The 26,554-nt window shown below is 39.7% G+C and overlaps 1 protein-coding gene across 8 annotated transcripts in view; it reads left to right on the top strand.

Moving 5' to 3' along the window:
- SEMA6D (semaphorin 6D) overlaps nucleotides 1-26,554 on the top strand; it is a 589,870-nt gene that overhangs the window by 202,687 nt on the left and 360,629 nt on the right. For all 8 annotated transcript variants that reach the window (XM_074393659.1, XM_074393658.1, XM_074393656.1 and 5 more), the window contains exon 2: nucleotides 17,790-17,869. The gene's annotated coding sequence lies outside the window, so the exon portion shown is untranslated. The remainder of the gene's footprint in view (nucleotides 1-17,789; nucleotides 17,870-26,554) is intronic.

The raw sequence follows: 26,554 nt of genomic DNA, 5'->3' as shown, positions 1-26,554 counted from the left end.
AGAGTGGTAAATTAGTTGGGGAGAACAGCCTTTAACTTCATGTGCAAAGGAAGACTTGAATGTAGAGGTAGTGAGGGTCAACGGTATTCACTAATCACTTCCCTCACAAAAAAGGCTGCTTTCAGTTCTTGCTGACATCAATGGGAATACTAAGTCCCTCCAGAGCATTTCAGCCTGTTCCTTTCACAGCAGGATCACTACTGTTTCACCTCACTTTTGAAATTCTGCAGTCTTCACTAGCCATTTGGTGGAGTTATAAATGATTGTCTAAATCAACAAGTGGTAAATCTCCTTTAGTCATAATTTGATTTAAATTAGCTTACCTTGGGAAGCAGACCACCACACGTGCAAATTACCATAAACAGCAGTCCTCTTTGATGATTTACATAATTAAATGGGAGAATATTAAGACATTACGTGAAGTGGCAACCTGTGACGCCTATTTTTTTAAGTGAAGAATAGAGTGATTCTTCACTTCTTCCCTGTTGCCGTCTTATACCAAAGCAAACCTCATTATGATCTCTGTGGTTTTTCTGAGATGCTATGTCCCTAAATATATGCAGCTTTCCTAGACATTTTTTAAAAATTAAGAAATGAGGAAATTCCCAGATACATAAAGGTATATCTGATCTATAAAATTACATACACTATAGATATTTTGAGATGCAGAAAACTAAGAAAGACAAAGTGCTTCAGTTAGTTGTGCTTTAGAAAATATATTATACTGCATTGTTCTAACAAGAGCTGTGAGGGGGAAGAGATTTTCTTCAAAGAGTACTCTTGGGATTTAAAAAACAAGTCTGCTTTTGGGGAGTGAGAGTTTTAAAATGTCATTGGAAAGTTGTGAAATTTAACATGCAAAATCTTCAGTGGCTTTGTCAATAGAAAAATTAAATGAAATATTTGAATCCTGTGGAACAGAGCAAGCCCTGGTTTTCAAACCATAAGGCTGCTAGAAGACATTTACAGCACATCATTTTCTTTTTCAGTCTTTTCATGGATTGTCAAAAAGACTCTTCGTTAATTATTGCATGGCGTAAATATAACCCATTATGTTGAAAGAATAAGGAAATATTTAAGCATCATCACCTGCTCCTCTGGAGAATACGCACAGTCAGGAGATGACCTGTCTAGCAGACAGGGACTGTCAGGTGGAAAAAAGCCCTTATGTAATGGTATCCTCCAAGTCCACTACCAGCCAAACTATACCAAAGGTCCTGGAAGAGAAAGACCAATGCTGATACTCAAATCAACTTAAAACACACAGGAGAAAGCACGGAACATAGAAATGCAGTAGTTTCACATTCCTAGCACAGAGTGCAGACACAGTATAAGGATCACTTCACCTACATCTCACTTGCACAATGTTCATATACAGGATCAGCTACTCAATATATGGAGCTGTTATAGATTGAATGCTTGCATCCCTCCAGAATTCATATGTCACATTCACTCCCAATGTGATATTAGTAGGAGGTGAGGCCTTTGAGAAGTAATAAGAATTAGATGAGATCTTGAGAGTGGAGCTTCATGGTAAAATTCATGGTTTCATAACAAGAGGAAGAAACACCGGCAAACACCAGAGCTTTCTTTGTCTCCTATGTGAGGACAGCAAGAAGGCAGCCCTCTGCAAGCCAAGAGGAGAGCCCTCACCAAAACCCGACCATGCTGGCACCTGATCTTGGACTTCCAGTCTCCAGGACTATAGGAAATAAATGTCTGTTATTTAAGCCACCCAGTCTATGGTATTTTGTTATGGCAGCTCAAGCTGACTAAATTGGGGGCTGTGTTAGTCAGGGCTCTCTGGAAGGACAGAATTAATAGGATAGATATATGAAGAGGAGTTTATTAGGAGAATGGACTCAGACGGTCACAAGGTGAAGTTTCAGAATAGGCCATCTGTAAGCTGCAGAGCCAGTCTGACTAAGCCAGTCTTAGTCCCCAGACCTCAAAAATAAGGAAGCCAGTACAGTGTTCAGACAGTACAGTATTCAGTCTGTGGCTGAAGGCCCAAGAGCCTCTAGCAGATCGCTGGTGTAAGTCCAGGAGTCCAAAAGCTGAATAACTTGGAGTATGATGTTCAAGGGCAGAAAGCATCCAGCACGGGAGAAAGATGGAGGCCAGAAGACTTAGCCAGTGTGCTCCTTCCACATTCTTTTGCCTGCTTTTATCCTAGCTGCACTGGCAACTGATTAGACGGTGCTCATCCAGATTGAAGGTGTATCTGCTGCCTCAAATGTTAATCTCCTTTGGCAACACCCTCACAGACACACTCAGGATCAGTGTTTTGCATCCTTCAATCCAATCAAGTTGACATTCAATATTAACCATCACAGGGGCCCAGTACAAAAAATATTAAAATTAAAATAGAAATCCTTTTGCTAAACCATCAGGGGAGATGCCATTAAAGGTACTAAGATATCAAGATTTACTTTTGATCTGTGCACCTTCTCTTCAAACATCCACTCCATTGTCCTGTCAAACCTGTCTTACAAAACACAAGTTTGAAGAAAACAATTATTAAGGATTTCAGGACCACAGAACATTACAAGTGTGGGGTCCTCTTAGGCCTACTTATAAGTTCTTTCTCTTCCACATCAACTATTTCTACTGATGAACTTGAACCACAGTAGAGGTTGAAGGACTGAAGAGGGAATGGGGGAAATGGCTGGCTCTAATTTGGATACAGTTATTTAGAAAGCCAAGCCCCCTTAGACTAGACAACCTGTGGGCCTTCGTAGGCATAGGTGGTGTATGGGTTCTGTGCTCATAGGAGAGGTCAGGCTAGAAATACCAATCAGAAATTAGTCTGCATGTAGAGCTTATTTAAAGTCATAAACCAGATGAAGTCACCTAGAGATCTATAGACAAGAGAAAGCTTATCTCCCTAGATTGCAAGCCTTCTGAAGGCAGATTGTGTGCTTTGATGTTTTTTTGTAGTCCTGTCAATGAACGAAGAATCTTACATGTAACAGGTGCTAAACAAATATTCAAAAAATGAATAAAGGTGTAAGCAACTAGTTAAGAGTATGATTTTTCTCTCAGAGTCTTCCTTAACTCTCTCTAATTTGAAGAGAATTTGCTTTTCCAACAGAAACTGTGTATTGATATACTATATCCATGCTTGTTACAGGTGATTTTATTGCTTTCTTTCTGTAAGTAATTAACCTGTTTTCCATGCTTTTTGTGATACTAATTAAGAATATTTAGTGTGGAATAACTGACTCAGATGAAACTTCAGCATTTCCTTGCTTTGTACCATTTGTTATTGAAGATGTTGTAGTACAAATGTGATGTCATATATCCGTTATCTCCAGGAGCTTCATAAGCAATTTCCAGTGGCTGTTTGCTTCACTGTTTGTTGAGATTTTTTTCCTCTGGAAAAATTTCCATTGCTGTTTTTCATTTCCTTTGGAAAAGGAAATAAAAGCAAAAATAGAGTAACAGTATCTTTTAACATGTGCTTTATGAATGAATATGCTTATAAACCCTGGATTCTTAAATCGCTATACAAATTGAAAGGGTGTCAGCACTCCCTCTATTCCCCAACCCCCAACACTTCCCCTAGCAAAAATTCGTAGCAGTTTCTGCCTTAAGAAAGATGATTTAATCCAAGCCATAGCAATTGTGACTTGGCTAATTATGAAGTAGAAATTAAAAAACGATTAAGAATTTTTCCCTTCTTAGCCAGAACTCAGGAAGTGTCCTCTTTGTTCTCACCTATTTAATCACCTTTGTAGTCATTTCCAATCTAGCTTTACTCCTTCTGACATATCCCAAAATAGCCTGTTTAATTCTGGCCAGAGATGTTCTTTCTTCCTATCTGATCTGGCACTGTCTCTTGCTTTATTGGCTGCTATCAAATAAGATACCCTTTAAAGCATCTAAAGTCACAGATGCCTCACTCTTGATACTATACATCGCTGGACTTCTGCTTTTCTTTGTTGAGCTTTCAGGGTATGACCACAGGTCTATGCCAATAAAATAAACAGGTTTTTTTTGAGGGGGAGGCGGGGTTGGTTTTGTAGGGTTTTAAAAAATATCCTCGAAATGCTGGTGAAAACATTTCAATTCCATCTCCCCATGCCCCTGAGGATTCAGCTGAGAATTTTAAAGGAAGGGAAAGATTCGGCTTGGCACGGAAGAGGGAAGATATTGTAAATTTAAGTGTAGAAAAAGGCATGTGTGACAGCTCAAAAGTAGGAGAAAGGAAGTGGTATCAGAAAGTGCCACAATCACTCCTTTGTCCTGGTGTCAGTTGAGGGCTCTGAGTAGCTGTCATCAACCTCTCAGAAGCCAACCCGATGCCTTCGCCTTTCAGATGCAGATAAGCCACTGTGACTGTAAGGACCCTCATCCATGGAGGATGTGCACAATAATGGGAAGGAACACTGGCTCTGGAGCTATACTGCCTGGGTGAACTTAACAGCAGCATAACCTTGGTCAAGATATTTAACCTCTTTGTCCCTTAAAAATGGCCATGAGAATATGGTACCGAAATACTGGTTTGAAGATGTTTTAATCAACATTTATGAGCCACCGCCTTGCCAAGCAATTTCTCATCAACTCTTTATGTGAGACTAGTTCACAAATTCAGAGGCAGTCTAAAAATATAAACTTCTATATATTTCTTCAGTTAAAAAAGAAAATCTGTTTGCAGTTTTTATTATTTCCCACCATTATCTGCATTTTGGAGATGAAAAAACAAGAGAGAATAAAACAGGTTAAGTGATTTGCTCAAGGTCACCTAGTTGGTAATTTCAGGCCTCAAACTCACAGTGAGCTTTCTAGTCTGCTGAGATCCGAATGACAACTCAGCTCTCAACAATCTGCTTTTAATCAAGTGCCAAAGCAACATTCAACTTCCCGATTCTCTTACCAGCCACCATCCTGCTGAATCTCTCCAGAATTGTATTCCACTCAGAGCTTGGTAACTGTACATCCACCATCGAAACCCATCTCTTCCCAAATTCTGACACTTCGTAGACTTTGATTCCATTGACTTCTTGGCTGATGGCTTGGATCTGAATTTCTCATCCTACCAAATGTGGAGGACCAATAAAAGAGGATTTGCTTTTGGTGGCTTAATAATACTACCTTCCACTGTTATTACTTGCCATTGTCAGCCGAGAGGAACTTAGGCCCATCAGCAAGGCTGACTCCAGCCAGTATCTTATGCTGGGGAACGTGTGGTTGTCCTGGCCATGGCTCTTCAAGGAGAAGCTGGGCACTAAAGGACAGAAACAAATTTGAATGATAATTTTATTATCTCACTCATTAAAGTAGACATGTGAGGAAGAACATCAAACAGAAGGACAGAATGTTGGAAGAAAAGACATCTGAAAGAACATCCTTGAGAGATGAAACAGTTAGTGAGGTCAGTCAGTGACAGCGTTGATGTGTCAGGCTTACCTGGCCCCAGATTTGAGTAAGCACAGGAACACACTGCGAAGTGTTGTTGGATCCTAAATCAGAGAAAGCTCTTAATAAGAAAAGTTAGAGTTAAGGGCATACACTGGGTTGTGTTTGTTTCGAAGGAGTTTGTTTTTATGATATCCTCCTCTCCATCCTTAAGGTATGTAAGAGTTCAAGTTAGCTCTATGAAATGTTTTCCAGGGTTCCAGAGACCTCATTCTCGAAGATGATGCTTTAAGTAAATGAGCCAAAATCAGAGCAGCAAAAGCTACTTCCCAATGAACCACTGTAGAAATCTTTTCTGTAGGCTGGGCACAGTGGCTTATGCCTGTTATCCCAGCACTTTGGGAGGCCAGGGTAGGTGGATGACCTGAGGCCAGGAGTTCAAGACCAGCCTCTGGCCAACATGACAAAACCACTTTTCTACTAAAAATATAAAAGTTAGCCAGACATGGTGGCAGGCACCTGTAGTCCCAGCTACTCTGGAGGCTGAGGCAGGAGAATCGCTTGAACCTGGGAGGCAGAGGTTGCAGCGAGCAGAGATCATGCCACTGCACTCCAGCCTGGGCAACAGAGCAAGACTCTGTCACACACACACACACAAAAATCCTTCCTATACACTCTTATTTAATACTTTTTGCAATGCTGCAATGCTATGAGGCAGGTATTATCCACATTTTCCTAAGAGGAAGCTGATGTTTATGGGGACCTAATACAAAGTGAGAAGTTATTACAGGCTGACTGTGGTTGAGAATGCCCTGGAATTGTAGTTAGGTCTTGGTTGTTCAAGGAGTCTTTTGAACCTCCTCTTCAAAAGATACTCAGTTTATCAAACAACTGGCTGTTTTTATTTTGATGGCCTTCTGTGGCCTATTTCTAGAGCACTCATACTGGCTTACTGGCTTTCATGACGTGAGAAACTTGTTTTGAAGATATGTACTTAAATAAATGAGTCTGATGTCATGCTTTGGGGTGAAATAATTCAATATAATATTAGGCAGGATTTTGTCAAAGAATTTCTAACAGAGACAGAACAGCCCGAGAGCTAAGGATGTAGATTCAAGAGCCAGATGTCTGGATTGGAATCCCACTGCTGTCAATTATTAGTACTGTAAAAAATCATTTAATTTCTTTATATCTTCATTTTCCCATCTGTAAAGGAAAGCTAATAATGGTTGGGTTTTTGAGCAGACTAAATGAATTAGCTTATTTCACATGCTTGAAATCATGCCCAATATGTAGTAAATACTCAGTAAATATTAGCTATTATTTTAATTATTATTAACATTAGTAATTGCTTTGTGTCTTCTGTGTATGAAACAGTCATTTTATTTTGCTCCTCAAATCTTTTTATAACCCCTCATTTCTTTCTTTTTTTTTTTTTTTTTTTTCTTTTTTTGAGACAGAGTTTTGCTCTTTTTACCTAGGCTGGAGTGCAATGGCACAGTCTCGGCTCACCGCAACCTCTGTCTCCTGGGTTCAGGCAATTCTCCTGCCTCAGCCTACTGAGTAGCTGGCATCACAGGCACGTGCCACCATGCCCAGCTATTTTTTTTGTATTTTTAGTAGAGACGGGGTTTCACCATGTTGACCAGGATGGTCTCGATCTCTTGACCTCGTGATCCACCCACCTCGGCCTCCCAAAGTGCTGGGATTACAGGCATGAGCCACCGCGCCCAGCCTAACCCCTCATTTCTTATAGAATAAATGGCCATGACTTGATTTTTGATGTTTGACACGTCCCATGCACTGTAACAAGCATGACTCATTTAATCCACAAAACAATCATAAAAGGTTGGCAGTATTATTAATACCATTTTATAGATAAGAAAAAATGGGCTTCAAAGAGATGTTTAAAATCATGATAATAAAGCTAGCAGTGGATAATTTTGAGCATAAACCCCGTTTTATAAAACTTCAGTGCTCTAACTACTATGTTACAATTTGTAACCCTTCTTCCTTCCACCTGCTCACCCAATACGCATGTCTGCTACTTTGTCAGCCTGCTCTCAGGAACCTCCCAAAAGTCCGTGCGCACTAAGCTCTTCCCACCCGGTGACTCTGAATATGCTGTTCTCACCATTTCCAGTGCCCTTTCCACTTTGTAAATTAGGAAAGTTAATGCACGTCCTATAAAAATCACATCAAGTGTCCCCTCTGCTTTGAGGTCTTCTCTTACTTTTTAAGTCAGTTAGACTGCTTTGTGTCTGTGCCTTCATCCCACCCACGGCACATTTGTCTAGTGTTTTTTCCTTTTTAAGATATTGCCTTACCCACTAGACTGTGCGCCCTTCAAAAATAGTTACCTTTTGCTTTTGACTGTTGCCTCCCAAGCCAGAGTTGAGGTTTTGAAAAGTAAACAGTTCCCAAAATCATAAGATAAACTGGTGAATAAATAGTTCAGATTATTTCCTAAAGCAGCACTGTCCAATAGAACGTTCTAGGGTGGTGAAAATATTCAGTATCTGTACTACATGGTAGCCTAGCCATGTGTGTTAATGAGCTCTTGAAATGTAGTTGGTGCCACTGCAGAACTGGAATTTTAATTTTATTTAATTTTAAATAATTTAAATTTAAATAGCTACCTGCGGCTAGTGTTTAATATGCTGGGCAGAACAGTTTAGAGTTAGAGGTGGAGCAGCCTTTTATTGAAGGTTCTTCTTGGGTATTCCTCATCTATATTTCCTTCTCACTTATATAGTGTATCTTATAGTTGTTTGAAGTCAGGAAGTTGCATATGCTGGAGAGCAGAGAGTTCAAGATGCTGCAATGAGACAGCAATGATCTTCTATTAGGACAATGGCTCTTCAGAGGGGGAATTTAGGCTTGTAGTGTCACTCATGTAACCACAACAGTGATTTATGCAATAGGGCTAGCAGTCTTCTCAAAGAGCGTTTTCAAATTCATAAGGGATATTTGCAGCCTAAGGAGGATATCTGTGTTGGGTGCTTTCAGGTTCTCTGCACAGCTAATAAGTGGAAAACAACATCAGCTTCTCTTTTTCTGCTTCCACCGGGCACCTCCAGCATTGTGCTTATGGACCTGTTTTCTATTTGCATTATTATACTGCCATTTGTTTACATTCTGTCTTCTCCCCATCCTAAGTAACTTCTTTGTGAGCCAGACATTTTTTTTTTGTTATGCGTCTTTATTTCCCTAGGACTTACCTTAGCATTTGACATAAGGAAAAGCATCCATAAATGTTTGATGAATAAATAGATGAACGTTGAATCAAGGACAAGCCAACAATTCCTGGGACCTCAAGAGGCAACGCCTCCATCATAGAGTAATGGATATTCCAGAGATATCTGAGCCTGCAGCACTGTTCTCGCTAGGGAGGGGAAACATGCAGGAACAGAATCCTGTTCTGTTCACAGCACAATCACAAAGAAAAGCAATTATGCATTCTGGGCTAGTCCAGACAGCTAGATTGGGTAGAGGTTCAATCAAGTTGGTGTACTATCTTGCAGTCCACCTGAGGAAGTTTGGATTTAATGAGTGGGAAGTGGCAAGATGCTTTAACAAAAGCCTTTTTCTGCTGAATCCCTGTGTTGGCTGAAGGGTTTACTCAGCCTCCCTAGATTTTGAAATAAAGTGGACCAGTAAATGCACAACTCTTCTTTTTTGTATAATCTCTGTTAGAAAAGAAAGGACCCAAGGAAAAAGTGTAAAACTGATGAGAAAACCCCAGCAATGACTGTCATGCAGACACATATGAGAACAGTGCACACATCCTAGTAGGGAGTGTAGCAAGGTAAATGATTTAACGGAGCATGAACAGGGTATCATCTCAGTTCAATTTAGTGCAGTTCAATAAAAATTTAGTGAGCATCTATTTTATGAGAAGAAACATGAATGATTAAGACACAGTCTCTTCCTTTAAAGAATTTGCCATCTAATACAGAAGACTCATGAGTTAGTAACTTGTAACAGAATGTGATGAACACACACACAGAGGTGTGCTAGGTACACTGGTGCCACAGAGGGGCAGAGGAGCAGACAGTTAGCTGCACTTGAGTTTGTCTTGAATGATGTGTAGAAATTCTTAAACTGCGTGGGGAGGGGGAGCGGCTAGGGAGAGAAGGACCCCTCCAGTTAAAAGCAATAACATAGTCAAAGGCACAAGTAGGTGAAGCAGTGCAGAGTGTCGGTGTAGGAGATGGGGCTTACTCTCCCCTTGGTGACTACTGATGTGCCCGTTTTATCAGAAATTCACTCCGTCTTTCTGGGGTTTGCGAGATGATTCTTGCCATCGTATACAGGATGGACTGATGGGGATAACCTCTAAATAGGGAGGTCAACTAGAAATCTTTTATAATAGTTCCAGAATGAGAATTTTTTGGTCCTGGCTAGAATTATGACAGTGAAAGAGTAAGGCTTGTAGAACCGTGTTCTAGAGAAGTAATTCTCAGCCCCATTTGTGTGTGACGGCTCCTGAGAAAGAAAACATGCTTCCATCAGTAACAGTGATGGTATGCTACAGAAGTGTTTCTTGAAAGGGATGTGGGGATATCATTTGGAAAATCACCCCAAATGATTCTGGTGTATAGATCACCCTCTAATACCTTAGCAAGGAGGACCTCTATTCTAGAGAAAGAGCAAAACTCTGTGGGAACCAAGAAGCAAAAGGGGTTAAGGCTGAAGATGTAAAAAATAAATGTTGCCGTTTATTGAGAACCTAAAATATAAATGTTGCCATTTATTGAGCTACCATCTTGGTAGTTATAAGTTTATTTTATTTATACTACTGTGGGGTAGATATTATCCTCTTCATTTTACCAAGGAGAGACCTGAAATTCAGCTAGATTCTGAGCACTTTTCCAGCTCCAGTTACTACTTGTGGAAATGGCTGGATTCGAACACAGGACTATCTGATTGAAAAGTCTGAGCTCTTTATAGTACAGATGACTGCCTTTCTCTAAGATCTTTAATGCTGTGACCTGATAGGATCCTAACATTGTATCAGAGGAGTGCCTTTAATGGGGAAAATGAACTTACCCTAAGGCACAGGCTTAAAGATAAAGATGCCAAGCTAGTACTCTGATCTCTTGTCTCTTTTTCTCCAGTATCACCACTATAGTGTATATGGGAGAATGATAACAACTCACATGCTGTTTTGTTAAAAGCATGTGGGAGAGAAATTAGTGAGTAATTCATTCATTTTCTTTCAATCGACATGCATTTACCAGGCTTGTATGCCAGGTATTTGGCTCAGTGTAAAGGATAAAAAGGCATATTCGCAAGCATTGCTCCTGCACTCCAGAAATCCATGGTTTCATACAGGCATATATGAATTACATGTAGCATATGAATTACATGTAGCATATAATTCTAGTGGAGAGTGCTAAGTGGTCAAGTAGAGACGTGTGCAAGGTGTCATCAGAAAGTCTTCACCTTGCCAGTCGAGTGGCAGCTGCTGCTTAAAGAATGAGTAGGAAATGTCCCTGGGGGAGAAGTGAAAAAGGCACTCCAGGAGGAGCAAGCAGAAGGCAAAGGCATGGTGCACTGGAGTGTTTCAGGAGATGCAGATAGTGCTGTGTAACAAGAGCTGAAAGCAAGGACAGGGCTGTTCAGGGCTCTGTGTTCTCTTCTGAGGAGCAGGAATCTAGTCTCCTGAGTAGAGTATATTAGTATCTGGGAGGGGTGGCGACTGTAAGGGATTGGAGTGGGTGGCATGAGCTTAGTGTTTCAGAACAAAATTTGGAGAGCTGGTGGAGAAGGATTTGGTTGGAGGGTGGTGTCAGGAGAGGCAGATCCCAGTCCGTCACAAAGTCCCACCGCACATAGGGTCAGGACCTAGTCTGAGTCCATCCTAAACATCGCCCTCCTCCACCAAACCCCAATCTCATTCCACTACGTCAGAGGGCTAAGTCATTCCAGTGGGAATGGCAGAGGAGCTTCACCTAGCACTTAAAAGCATGGGGAGTCCAGGATTGAGGGCTGTTCACCAGCCTGTAAAATGAATCAATGCCTCAGGGTCTTTCCCATAGCAACAGAATTAGTCCTTGACACCTAGACTTCTTGCTTCTTTTGTGTTACCTGAAGGCTTGCCTCTTTTGACTTGTGTAATTCCCTCATCTAGCTGGGGGCCTCATATAAACTCTGCTGCACTGCTAATATTTCATTGTCATTTTCAGCTCTATTACATCCTTCTCTCAATCATTCTTTAGAGCAGGAGATGTCATCTAGAGGGGTCTGCAGCTTGCATAAATGAGTTATGAATCCTCATAGTTTCAAGTGGGTTACCAAACCTCTTCCCAGCAGAACCAGGCATCTGGTAGCTCCAAAGTGTGAAGAGGACATTATGCATATGTATGCAGAGCCACATGCCCTACAGCGATTCAGAAGTACTTGCTACACTTTGACTCATGGGGGCCATATGCAAGGAGACCTGAGAATTGCTCTTTGAAAGGAAGCTACTTTAACATATCCTTTCAGTTCTCTATTCTCTGCACAAAGCTTCAACTTTTCCTGAGCCCATGAAAGGAGTGAGGAAAAGGGTTTGACTGAGTGTGCAAATTATCTGTCATATACAACTTTGCACATATGTAGTCCGGTAACCATCAGCAACTACTGGAGAAAGTGAAAAAGCAACAAAGCTCAGTCTATGTGAACATAGTGAGGGCAACAAAATCAGGGACCTAGGTGAGTCTGACATGGATAAGGTTGTCTGAAGAATTTTGAATGGAGAAAAAGGTTCCACTGCTTATGACTGTTTGACCTGGCTTAAGTTATTTATCCCCACTGACACTTCCTGCACCTGTAAATGGGGCATAATAATAGATCTACTGAGTCATGTTTTCTGAGAATTAGATTAAATAACATATTTAAAATAGCTTATAAAAACATACCCCAGAACAAAAGCTAACAAAAATATACTTTTCATTTCCTTCCTTTTGATTCATAATAATTTATTAACAGTTACTCTGACTTCTAAAAATATGTCAAACTCACAGTGACTGGGAGTAAAATGGTGGCTACCAGGGTCTGGAGAGTAGGGAAAAAGGTAGATGTTGCTCAAAGGGTCCAAACCATCAGTTATAAGATGAATAAGCTTGGGAGACCTAATGACTATCATTGTTAATAATGTATTGTATAACTGAGTTTCCTAAGAGAGTAGATCTCAAGCATTTTCACCACCAAAAAAAAAGTGACTATGTGAGGTGATAGATACATTAATTAGCTTGACTGTGGTGATTATTTTACAATGTATACTTATGCCAAAACATCATATTGTACCCCATAGATATGTATACTACTTTTATTTGCCAGTCATACCTAAAAAAAAGAAAAAAGAAAAAGAAAACCATAAATTAAAAAAAAATACTGTCCTATTCACTTTATTTAGTTTTTGTGGTAATTAAGTGAAAATAGTGAATGGAAAGATACTTTGTAAAGTGAAAAATTCCTAACAACCAGAATGTGTGATTACCATCATTATTTTGGAGGTACTTAGGCTGTCATTGTTACAAAAATATTTGGGGAAGGTTTACCTGAAGATGACGTAGTACTGTTACTGAGAAGCAGATAAGTTGATGCATCCATCTGTCAAGCCCAGTTTCTGTCCACCTTCTTGGTGCAAAAGGCTGCCAAATACCTCATGTATATATAAGGTGGGTAGTACTTGGAAAGAAGAATGGGGAGGTGCTCTTTAAAAGTGCTGTACACAAAGTCCAGACTTGCAGTTTTTACATTTCACAACTCTGAGGTGTTATCTTTTCTGGGGCTTAAAGATTTAGCATGATTGTCAAGGCACGTTGGATGGATAACCAGCCAGAAGCTCAGATGCTCGCAGATGCTGCTGTCAGTTACCCTTTCACAGGCGCTCTTACCCCTTCTCCCTCCTCTCTGCACCTTGGTGGTGGTGGTAGGGTGGGAGTGTTGGGAGTCTCCATGTGAAAGGACGTGGTGATGAAGACTGGCAGAGTCTGAGGATGGGCCTTAGAAGGAGGGCAGTAGACAGAACTCTTGACCAAGCTGTCAGAGATCTGTGGTTTCTCATTTGCACTGTCTAAATTCTCTTTCTCAGTAAGTATCAACATTTTCTCCTCCCCGCTTGTGACCTGGCGTGGAAGTGGAGAGGGGTGGTGGAGAAGACAACTACCTTGGCATGTTCTGGCATCCTCAGACAGGCCTGGGATTGAGTCCCATCGCTGCCAGCCGCCGCTTGGAGCTGTTGGACCTGGTTTAAGTTATTGATCCCCACTGAGACTTACTGCATCTGTAAATGGGGCATAACAATGTATCTTCTGAGTAGTGTTTTCAAGAATTAGATTAAATAATATATTTAAAATAATCTTATGAAAACATTCCACAGAACAAAAGCTAACAAAAATATACTTTCCATTTCTTTCCTTTTGATTTATAATAATTGGTTAACAATGACTCTGACCTCCTTCTATATAACACTCTCCTTATTTAGTTTACCTAAATGACTCATAATTCCTGTACACTAGTAAAGGCTGAAAATTCTTCCACTCCCAGTGCTATAACCAAGAAATAAATGAGGTTGCTCTGTACATTCTTATGGACATGAGATAAAATTGCACAGAAAGATTCAAAGCAGGGTGTTTGATCTAGGTATTATTGGACAGGTAAAGTTTTAGTAAGCAAATAGGTATTGACACAATGAGGAAAGCCACACAGAACCTGATGCTGTTAGGTTTAACCAAAGCAATTTGGATAAACTGATTCATGCTAAGGTAATAGTCTCCCAGAACTATGCTTGTGATTTAGAAGCAGGCAACACACAGGAAGCATGAGCCTGTCTCTTGGAGAGCTTCTCTCTCCCTCCCGAAGCACACAGGCAGGAGTGCAGCAGAACTTGCGGGAGGTTATAGTTCCCCACTGGACACTAATCTACATGAGAGCAAGGACTCCTTCTGTTTTGTTGCCAGTTGTGCTTACTGAATGTTGAACTTTGGAGAAATAAATGAGTATCACTGATGCACTTGAAGTATTAATGCCTGAGTACAGGGTAAAATCCAGGACAAGGTAACCTGGTGATCTTTTTAGAATAGCAATTCTCCTGGAACACTTCGTGAAGACACTTCAGAGCACTTTTGCAATTGCTGATAGTTTATTTAAGCTTGTAGAAGCTTTTTCTTGCCGATTGTACAGCTGTGAGTGTGGGAACACAATTCTCTGGGGACCTGGGCATATGTTCTCTCCTGGAGAAAATCTGGGAGAGAGCCCCAAAGAACACATTGTACCCCTCTCTCTGCCAAGAAAAGAAAATCCTGCCTGAAATGCACCCTCGGCCAATGAGAAAGTATGAGCTGGAAATAGAGCTTTAAAAACTTAACTGTGTATTAGAAAGAAGAGTGAGTTGGTGGATAAGTTGGAAACTCTGGGTTCTCTTTTGATCTTCCACCATGACGGTATCTCCCACGTACTATACAGCGTGGTAAACTCTCTGGCCTTCAGTTCCTCCCCCATAAATAAGGACATTAGTCCAAAAACATGTCAAGATACCTTCTTGATGGGAGCCTGACGCTCCCAATTTTATTGGTACTTCCTAGAATTGTGAAGCTGGAAACATATTCCAATTTTTTGAATTTGGCTTTTTTTTTTTTTTTTTTTTTTTTTTTTTTTTTTTTTAAGATGGAGTTTCACTTTTGTTACCCAGGCTGGAGTGCAATGGCGCGATCTCGGCTCACCGCAACCTCCGCCTCCTGGGTTCAGGCAATTCTCCTGCCTCAGCCTCCTGAGTAGCTGGGATTACAGGCACGCGCCACCATGCCCAGCTAATTTTTTTGTATTTTTAGTAGAGATGGGGTTTCACCATGTTGACCAGGATGGTCTCGATCTCTTGACCTTGTGATCCACCTGCCTTGGCCTCCCAAAGTGCTGGGATTACAGGCTTGGGCCACCGCGCCTGGCGAATTCGGCTTTCTTATTTCATAGACAGGAAAACTGTGTGGTAGCGAGGTGAAGTTATTTGTCAAAAGCCACCAAACCAAGTAGAAGCCAAGCTAAGGTTAGGACTCATATCCTCAGACCGCCAGTCCAAAGGCTCCCACCTTAAGAATCTGATGAAAGCCCTGGACCTACTGGGAGTGGGGAAGGATGGGAGGAGCCAATGCACCACAAGTAAATTTATAAAATTTGCAAACTATTGTGTGTGTGTGCCGGGGGGTTCTTAGATTTAGGCTAAAAGCACTGTGTAACACTGTATTTCTGAAAGTCGATGTTGGAACCAAATATTTAAGGAAACTTTTTATTTTTTTATTTTTATTTTTTTGAGATAGAGTCTGGCTCTGTTGCCGAGGCTGGAGTGCTTGACTCAACTGCAACCTCAACCTCCTGGGCTCAGGTGATCCCCTGACCTCGGCCACCTGAGTAGCTGGGATCACAGGCACACGCCACCTTGCCCAGCTAATTGTTTTTATATTTTTTGGTAGAGAAGGAATTTCCCTATGTTGCCCAGGCTGATCTTGAATTCCTAGGCTCAAGGGATCCACTTGTCTTGACCTTCCAAAGTGCTAGGATTACAGGCATGAGTCACTGCACTTGGCTGGGGCATTTTTCTATGTGGTGGGAAGTGTGGCTCTGGCTTCTTTGGTTTCATAGCTTCGTTTGGGCAAGAAGCATTAAAACACACAGGAACAAATTTAGGTTTATATCTGCCCTCCAAATAAGTCTTACTAACCTGTTTTGTTGATAGCAGCCTCTGATTTGTAAAAAGCCAGTTCCCCTTTTAAATGTTATAGCTGTTTTTCCTCTTAGAAATACTTCTGCTAAATTACTTGTTCTAAATACTTCTCCACGTTTGTCAACCATAGTCAGGTAACACAACAAGGGGCTGGCTAAAATGGAAAAAGTTTCCTCATTAAGTGAATCTGAAGGTGGCCCCTACTAATTAGTTCTTGAATTGGATCTTTGGGGTAGGTACCTTAAAATGACTTGTTCTTCTTGAAAATATGTAGCATATAGTCCTGGACTCCAGCCCAGACCTATTGATTCAGAATCTTTAAAAAATAAGACCAAAGCATCTGTGTTATTACAGACTATCCAAAGCCTCTTATGCACACTCACATTTGAAAACAACTAGTTCTCGATACTGGCCCAAATATGTTCAGTCTTTAGCAAAAGTACTCTAATGATAATACTATCCTAAATGATTCTTTGGTCTTTGAAATGGTGAGGTAATACAGGATTCAGATATGAATACAATATTCATGTATTGTATTGTATTGTATTGTATTGTATTGTATTGTATTGTATTGTATTGTATTGAATGTTTTGTGTTAGTCTGAACTCTTCCATTTTTCTCAAAGAAAATTTTCCTTCTCTCCACTTAAACACAAGGAGATGAGTGGCTATGGCCTGACTAACGCCATGGTGGACACGTGTGCAGGGCACTCGTTTTCCAGATGCTTCCTTAGCTGAGTTCTTGTTTTAATATTCACAGTTGCATGCATTTCTGCCATTGAAGAACTACCCTTATAGTTCTGCTTTGTTTCATTGAAATATAGAAATATCAAAGGTGTTAGTCAAAAAAAAAAACTTCAGCAGATGTTAAATATAAAACTTATATCTCCTCTTACATCAAACAAGCTAACATGCACATTCATATACTGGTAGAACAAAAACCCATCTGAGAATGACGAAGTCTGACATTTTCTAACTTTAAAACACCTTGCTGTCTATTTCTAAACTAAGGTTTCTCCAGTTTTCAAGAGGCTTCATAGAATTCCTGGGGATATTAATTCAGCTACTTGTCTTCAGCTTTGGGATTCTTGAGTGCTCGCATGGGCTTATATTCCTTCTGTGTCTGTTTAACCAATTCTGGGTTCAGATCCCTCTATTCCAGTAGAGTGGTCAGAGCAAGAAAAATCCACTCCAGCCGTCAGAGCCTCATCTCAAGGGCAACAAAAAACATTTGGAAACTTCTCTTGGGTAAGAGTATCCTTGTCCACTCTGACAAGGGACTCAGTGAAAACCAAGTTGCCTTCCACTACCCAATGTGTGGCCCATAGAATGTACACAGACATTGCAGTCATATAAGCAAGTACTTCATTAAAATTGGGCTGTTTACTTTTTTTCCCCCGCAGAGACTATGTCCTGATTACAGTTTATTAAAACTACCTAGGCGGGGTACCATTATTCGTCCTGCTTGTATTCATGAATGGCCTGTTCGCAATAGGAACATCCAGGTAGAGATCAATAATCGGTCTCTTAGTTAGGGCAGAGAGAGAGTAAAAAAAGAAAATCCACTGGTACACTGCATTCAGCTGTGTTTAAGAGGTCTTATCATTAAAGCAGCAGCAGGCATTTATAAACCAAGCTTTCCGGCAGTGCTGGTAAGACGGGGTTATAATAATCATCCATCAGGCTCTGTTTCATGAATGTTTTCCTTTGACTTTTGGCAGGATCTCCAACCTGAGCATATGCCAGTTGACATGGGAACACTGAGGCCAGCAATTTAAGGATTTCACATTTGCTTGCAGTGGTAAGATTTACATATATAACAATGAAGGACATTAAATATTACTGGGTTCTGGCTTTTTTCATTAGATGTGAAACTGAAATTGTTTAGGTATATCTTTTTTGATCAGTCAAGATCTCTACTTTGCTACCTTGCAAAACCATAGCAAACACAAGAGAAATTCATAATCCATAAATATTGAACACCGTGTTTGTTGGTACGAGTGAAAATAGAGAAACTAATAATTAGATTTTTAAAGTTTCTGCACCATTGGACTAAGTGGAGGAAATGGTTTCCGTTTCAGACAATAAAACTATTTGTATTCAGAAGAGATATGATTCTAGAGCACAAAGGGACACAGAGTTTAAGATCAATGGGGAGAAAGAAAGGAAAAGTGACTCTGTTTTTAATTCTGCGTGGCGTGGTCATACCCTTAACATGGGCCCAGATATTTGGTGTCTAAAACAACCACATTTGCAGTTAATTAGGAGATTATGTAAAAATGAAGACTCTCTGAGGCTGATGACAGTGCATCTTTACATGCTGGACACTTGCTGCCATCAGAGACATCTGCACGCCATTACTTTAAAAAAAAGTTATAATGGTGACAGTGTTGACAGATGGATGGCAAATTGTGTTACTGGAAGCTCATTTTGAAAAGGGAAGTCTTCCACTCCTCTGTGTGTTTGTGTATTTATATATATGTGTGGATAAACACACATATACTCCCTCCCTTAAATCTGAGGCCAAGATATAATATTTAATAAAGTAATAAATCAAATTTATATTATTAATAAAAGAGAGTACCATCTCTGGACACATTTTCAATATGAAGTAGAAATTGTGCCATGATAGGTTTAAACAGTCAAACAAGATCATGTAGGCCTCAGTGGATTCTTTGGACCCTGAGTTGTTTAATTTAATAAATTAAATTTAAAAAATAATACCCATTCCATTACTATCTTCCTTTAAGCCAGATCTTCATGGAGTGAGGCTATATTTGGCACATTCAGTTCTCTCACAGCTACTATTATAACGTATTTTCTTTCTTTCCTTATTTATTTATTTATTCATTTGTGAGACAGAATCTTCTCTGTCAGCCAGGCTGCAGTGCAAAGGCACAATTACAGCTCACTGCAGCCTTGAACTCCTAGGCTCAAAGGATCCTCCCATCTCAGCCTCCTGAGTAGCTAGGAGTACAAACACCACTATGCCTTCCTAATTTAAAAAAAATCATAGAGATAGGATATCACTGTGTTGCCCATGCTGGCCTTGACCTTATGGCCTCAAATGATCCTCTTCCCTTGGCCTCCCAAAGTCCTGGAATTACAGGTGTGAACCACTACATTTGGTCCATTTACATGTGGTCTTGTCGCAGATCTGTGGTGCATTGAGCAAAATGTGACTTTGAGTAGTCTGATTTGCTCATTCTTGGATACTGAACATGGCCTTACATCTGTGAATTTCTGAAGGATGTATTTTGGAAATTCAGCATTCATATTTAGTCCTCTTAGTATATTCTTCTCAAATAGCCTTGCTGCTTTATTCAGTCATATTATTGCAGTAACTTTTAGTTTAACAGCTTGTATTCTCAAAATCTATTTATGGAACAATGGAAGAATGATTATGAAATAGCTTGGAAGATGCATTACTTAAACTGATACCTGCAACTGACGATATAACTTCACACTTTTATGCCCATAAACGTAAATGAATGCATCATTACGGTTTCTTTTATCCAAATATTACATTCCCCTTGAAAATTAAATAACTCTTCACTTGAGTTTCATGTTTTATTTCATGATTTAGAAATGCTTTCTAGGAACCACCCTAATTTCCATACGTAAGTCATGGTTTTCTCATATGTACATGGAATTTAAGGTAACATCCTAATTAGAGTCATTAAATTGTAGATGTCAGAAGGGACAGAGCTAAACTGAACAGGGCTTTAAAAAATCCCCAAGGCTGAGCAATGTGAGGAGAAAAAAAGAGAAACCTGCATGTGATTGGCCTTAATGAAATTATAAACCTCTATGAAAGTGGCCTACAACTCACTTCTGGACCACAGAAGTCATAATTTCATCTGAACTGTATATACCAAATTATGCTTTTTGTTATCAAAAGTGAAAGCCCGCAAAAGAAATCCAGTAGACCATGCTAAATTGAGTGGCATCATTTAGCAAGTGGGAAGATTTTCTTAGAACAAGCCTTGGAGCTTCTTGTCTCTCTAAAGAACCAAGGATCATACAGAATCCTGTCCCACTACTGCATATGAAGACACTGTTGAACAGATAGACTTGTTTGAGAAAGAATATATTCATGTAGAGTGACAGAGCAGAAAAACACTAACGTAGAAACCAATGTACCTCATTCTTAATCCTAAAACCATATGTGACTTTTCTAGATAAGCTTTTTCTTCTTTTGTCTCTAAGATTTTAAATAGTCTCTTAAATGTCAGGTCTTAGTTTTTAATTTATAAAAGGGGTTTAATACTTACTCTATTCCTCTGTAGACTTAGCTGGAGATAAAATAATAAGTAAAAAAATACTTTGTGGAACTTAAATTCACTACACAGAATTTAGTATTGCTAGAAAGTTGATTTCCTTATTAATAGCACTTGTCTGATTAGAACATTAGGTCAGAAAGGCATCTTCATTGATCTGTCTATATTTTTACATTGAACGAAGGCTTACAGTTGCTCTGAGCTCTAATACACTTGACTGTTCTTATTAAATTATGATAACAACAAAACACAATCATTATAGCTTTCCCTGAATTGTATGTTTATCTATTTTTAGTGTTCCTGATGCACTGATTCAAAATTTCAGTGTCTAAAATTACTCCAAATGAGAGTATGGGAGCGTACAGAGGAAATGTTTATAATACAATCGGTGTCAGTAAGAGGTGGGAATGGTCTCTGGGGCTAATCCTTGTGGTGAATTTGTCTTTCTCAGACCTCCTTTCCTCTAATTCTTTTCAAATGTAGACTTCTAGCAAAGCAAACCCTGTGTATCTTCCTGCCCCTTCTCCTCCTCCTCTCTACCCCCTCCCGTCTCCTTTCTCCTCTCCTTCACACCTCAGAAAGTCCTTTGATTGTTTACAATCCAGGTTTTTTTTTAGCTATTGACCCACAGCCCTCTGCTTCCATAAATCCTGCTTTAAGTGTTTGATCTGTAAGACAAATATACCCCCACAGCCCTGAGTTTACTCTCTGACTCTGTTTCATTACAAATGTTGTAGACAATCAATATGAGTTGGGGGTTGGGGGAAATAAATGTCTTAAGTTAACAAACACAATTTGCTGGAACGTACCATAATCTTTGCCCTTGCAAAGAACTGTTGATCACACATCCTTTAAGAATAAAGCCAAGTTGTTAGAAAATGTAACTTAAATAATACACAGGAAATTCCAACAATTACATATGACATAAAAAATCTTTCAGAGCTCCCAGTTCATGTACTAATGTTAGAAGCAATCAAGGACTATGAATAATGGATGAAGTTAAACATAGTGGCCCAAATTTTTATCCAGAGTGCTAGAGAACAATGTTAACATAATGGATGTGGGTCAGTGAAATTGCCTGATATGTCAAATACCAACCAAGAGTATCATCCATTTATTTTTTGTTTAGGAATAAAATTTGCATGCCATGCCAAGGTCACCACTGTAGAGAGACTTACTTGTGTACACTGCTGTCCTCCCAAATGATAACCTTACTCTTCCCCAGTCCCAAGACCCCCCATCACACGGCAGCATCATTTGTACCTTCTGTGACAATTGCAGTCTACCCTCATTTTCTACCGATTTGTTCTGTCAAGAGAACAAAAGTAACTAATAGCTCCTTCAAGCCTGAGTATGGTCTATTTTGTCCTTATATTAGAACCTAACTTAAACCTTCCTTGGTCACAAAATTCTGAGACCAGTCTGGGAAGTAACCAAAGAGAATTAAGATGAGAATTAGGTTAAGTATGGGAAATGTCCTAAATCACACTACCCAAGTTTCCTTGTGTTTATAATTGACCCAGTTAGCTTGAAAATTAGTTTGAAATCGTCATAGCAGATCATAGTACTAGTAACTCAATCAGTTTACTCACAATCTGGCAGATCTGGCTACATCTGTTATTTCCAGCATTCCTAACTCAAAAGGCAATTTCTCTTTTCAATCACTGACCTCTGTTTCTGCCCAAAGTCAATGTGGCGGTAAGATATCATTAGCAAAGAGAGGTCCATAGGACTCTTTCCAGGAAGGGGATCAGGAAATTATGGAAATTGATAGAGATTCTGGTAGGGTCTTTAAAATCTCAGCTATTTTTTATTAGCGTTTTGTTGAAGCTCCAGAAAATTGCAAGTATTTTCTGTTCCAGCCACCCCCCCATTACTTTGCAGCCGATCAAAATAACTCATGACTAACAATACAAACCAGAGAACCGCCATCACTGCAATGGTCCCATCTATCACTCAGACATTTTTGGTGTAATAAAGTCAAAAGAGAATTTTCTTCTTTTATTTTCAAGTTTTGCATCTGACAAAATGTCATTAGAACTCAGTGACTTATGAAAAATTGGGACAGATTGAGAGCCTCTGATAAAGGCAATCTTTATGTCACTGAAGGATTCCACTAAATTGAGGGGGAAGGGGAATTATAGCTGTTAATAGTGTGTTGTCTTATCAACCACCTGCAAAAAATTCTAATTAAATATCTAAAGATATGTTATTAGATATTATTGAAAAAGGCACAAACGTGATTCTAGAAACATTTTAAAAGTTTGAATATTTAATATTCATTTGTTTTAGAGTACAGAGGGAAAGGAGAGATAAAAAAACGTAAATTGTGTAGGCATATTATGATTTCATCCTCATATCAGGCAAGAAGATGTGCTCTGACATACCATCCCATGGTTATATACTTTACCTTTTAGACTCTATCTTCTTATACTCTGTGTGTGTATATGTGTGTATGTGTGTGTATTTGTGTGTGTGAGAGAGACAGAGACAAAGAGAGAATATGAATGTCTGAGAAACTAGGAAAGAGTTGTCATCAAACGTAAAACTTTCAGAGGTTGTCTAAAGGGGCAAGATTTACCAAATATCTATTGTTTAAGGAGTGACAATTACTGCTAAGATTAAAAATAGTAATTTTAGAATTGTTCAGGATTTGTATTAATTCTTAGTGTTGCTTTGGTGTTTTTCAATGAGCTGTATTACCATATCGTCATGGCCCTAACATGACAACTGTTGTATACTTGAATCCCCTGAAATCTTAATTTCATAAATGGAAGATATCATGGTAAAAACAGGCATCTCTAAATAGTAATCTTCCATGTGGAAAGACATTAAGTGCTCTTTGTTTTCTCTTTTTTTGACCACTCATACATCCTTTTTTTTTTTTTGGCAATTCATTCATTGAACAAATGTTTGTAGATCACCACCTAGCAGGCATTGCTAGACATTGTTTTTTGTGTTGGGGACACTGAAGTAAACACAACAGGTAAAAACGTCTGCATTCAAGGAAGTTACCTTTCAACAGAGAAGGTAAATGATGCATGAGATAAATATATCTAAAATATAGCATTTATGTATTTTATATGCCCATATATATTTTATATACAGATGAGTGCAACGAGAAAAAAAGGAGATATGAAATGGGGTATGGGGCTGAAATTTTACATGGGGTGACCTGATCAAGCTTTTCTGTGTAGATGCGTTCTGAAAAAAGACTTGAAGGAAATGAGACAGGAAGCCAAACAGAAATCTGGGAAAGATTGTTCTAGGCAGGGAGAACAGTAAGTCAAAGGCTCTGAGACAAGAGAATGGGTAGCACATTTGAAAATTAGCAGGCAGGCTATTCAGGCTAACTCATTACACGGTCATTCTGGCAGCCATTCTGAAGGTGTGTCTTAGTCTGTTCAGGCTTCTATAATAAAATAGCATAAACTGGGTGTCTTATAAACAACAGGAATTTATTTCTTACAGTTCTGGAGGCTGAGAAGTTCAAGGTCAAGGCATCAGCAAATTCAGTGTCTGGTGAGGGCCCATTTCCTTGTACATAAACAGAGCCTTCTGTTTGTCCTTACATGGGGAGAGAGTTACCTCTGGGATTTCTAAAATAATTGCAATGATCCCATCTTTGAAGGCTGTACCCTCATAATCCAGTCACCTCCCATATGCCCCATCTCTTGATACCATCACCTAAAGGGTTAGGATTTCAACATAAGGATTTTGGCAGAGTATAAACATTCAGCCCATAGCAGAGTAGGAGAGAATGCACAGGGCGGGTAGGGAAGGCATAAGGAGGGAGACCACCGAGGAGACTGCTTCAGTAACTTCAGGAAGATAGGACAGGGTCCTGTGCCTAGGAGAATATGGTGACTTTGACTAAGAGCACAAAGAGCTTCTCTATAAGAACAGGAAAGTTGCGGATAGGTGAGAAGAGGTGGTAGTCACAGGATATGAACATTCTCTTTTGATTGTTTACCAAATATCAGTCATGTTAGACTGTGTAAGTGCAAGCATATAGTGATCACCTGATTGAATTTAAGGAGAGTTATGTTTTCACCAAGAAACTTCACCAAGACAAAAAGGAGCTAGGAAAAGATTCAAATGGTTCTCTGTGGGATTTAAGCTGCAAAGGAGAGAAGAGGGAAGAGAGGATTTCATGAGAGAGCTGTATCTCAGGGACACAGAGAGCAAATTTTAAGTGCTTGTGGGATTTTAGAATTGTAGGAGTTAGGGCATTAGAAGGAATGATAAAAGAGAAATAAGAAATCATGGTCATAGAAGAGAATACTGAAAATTGAGATTTTGCATGAAGTGCAGTTATTGATAACCACAAAATCAAGTGTGTGACTGCGGAAGTGAGTGGCACAGGAAGGGTGACCGATGGAAACTCTGAATTTGGAGAAGTAGTCCAGAAGCTGAGAAAGAGGATATTGGGAGGACATGCCACTGGATATGAAAATGGCCAAAATTAAATAGGGTTAGTAATTAGAGAAAGTGATAATGAGCCACATGCTAAAGTCTCCAATCAATGGAGGGGAAATGAACTGGAGGATGGTGGAGGAATCACTGACAAGAGTAGGGGAGTAGAGCTTGATGACATGAAAGGGAAAGCTGGAGTTTTATTGAGGAAGAAGGAAAAAAAGGCCTGGACACAATAATGAAGAACACGGAGGACACCTACTATACTTTTATGCTCCTTGGTAAGAGGGATATAGGAGAGTAAAAGCTACCTCTTGAAAGGGCTTTAGTGGATTGAGTGTTATCTGGGAAGTCAGATTTCAACTAGTGCAAAAAGGTGAAAGGGAAGTTTCCAAAGGAAGTAGAGAATAAGCAGATTTACTGATGATTGACCTCAAGTCTCAGAGGACTCAGTGAAAGACTTTCAGGAGGTATGAAGCCAAGATCAGAACAAGCAGTGAACAAAGCCATATGAGGATTAGAGAAGAGGAGATAAGAGATGACCTGGAAGTACTGGGCTGGCGTGGTGACTGGCCTGCCATGGTCCGATGATAACTGGCCTGCTGGTCCAGGGCAGGACATGGCGATGAGGCTGTGAGTGTTGAGAGGAAAGTGAGTAATGTGGAGGGGTTGGGGTGAGGCAGACCTTTCCATTCCAAGAATGTGAAGAGTTCTCAGGTGATCACTGACTGTTGCTGAGGAGACTGTTATCCTTGCGAAGGGTGGTGTGCTCAGAACACACAGATATTCTCTTAAATTGAGCCAAACAGTGGCCTTGGGCTCAGTGGTCTTATATACTGAATGGGCTGGCTACCTCTGAGTTCATCATTACAGAGCCCAGTGGCTCAACTTTATTCAGAGGATACCTTTACCTTCCTTTATCAGTAGAGTGTTGTATTATTGGGCCTGTCATATACAGACTAACAGTGAAACTTATTTTTGTCATTTACAACATTCTTTTATGATCTTTGCTGTTTCTCCCCTCAACCTGTTTATATTTCTTCCCCTCCACTAATTTTCTATCCTAATCTGGTCTACTCCATGATATAGTGAATGAACCAGTGTCTGCATGACCATCGCCTCCGCTGTCTCTGGCAGTGCTGCCTTCTCCCTCTCTGTGCAAACTAGCTGCCCCACAGTTTTGCTCATCTTCTATTTTGTGCATTCTGAGCTGTGTGGAGGCCTGTGGTTTGCCAGTCCTAGTGACCTCATGTTTGTTAGTCCTGACCTTCTGCCTTTGCTGATCTGATGTGAGAACTGTTATATCATAAGTGACTGTTAACTTTTCCTCTTTTTATCTAAAACAATTCTAAAACCAACATCTTTTTGGGAAGGATGATAATATTCACACATTTTCGGAAGCACTACCTATGATGAGTCATTCTCTGGGACTATAATAAAATGTAAGTTGTAATGAAATCTAAGGCCTTACTTCCATTATCTCCAAAAAAGTAAAGTTGTTTTCTCTCTGTGGCCTTAGGGATAGCTATTCAGCACTCTAGGACAAAAAAGTACCTATGAAGTACATATGAATAGAATCAGGATCACAATTAGTAACACAGACCATCAGTACCATTGGGGTTATTGTCAGCCATAAAAATTGCTATTTCTCTTCTCTGACAGTATAGAGATATTGCAAGGATTTTAAAGTCTAATATGAAGTAAATGATATGAGCCAGTAAAGAACACATGATTTTGATGAATGAAACAGTTAAAATTATTCACTTTTCATCCTCACGTGTACCACTGGT

Source organism: Saimiri boliviensis, chromosome 2 (genome assembly GCF_048565385.1).
Source record: "Saimiri boliviensis isolate mSaiBol1 chromosome 2, mSaiBol1.pri, whole genome shotgun sequence".
NCBI classification, from domain to species: domain Eukaryota; kingdom Metazoa; phylum Chordata; class Mammalia; order Primates; family Cebidae; genus Saimiri; species Saimiri boliviensis.
This window is presented reverse-complemented; position numbering and strand designations above follow the sequence as displayed.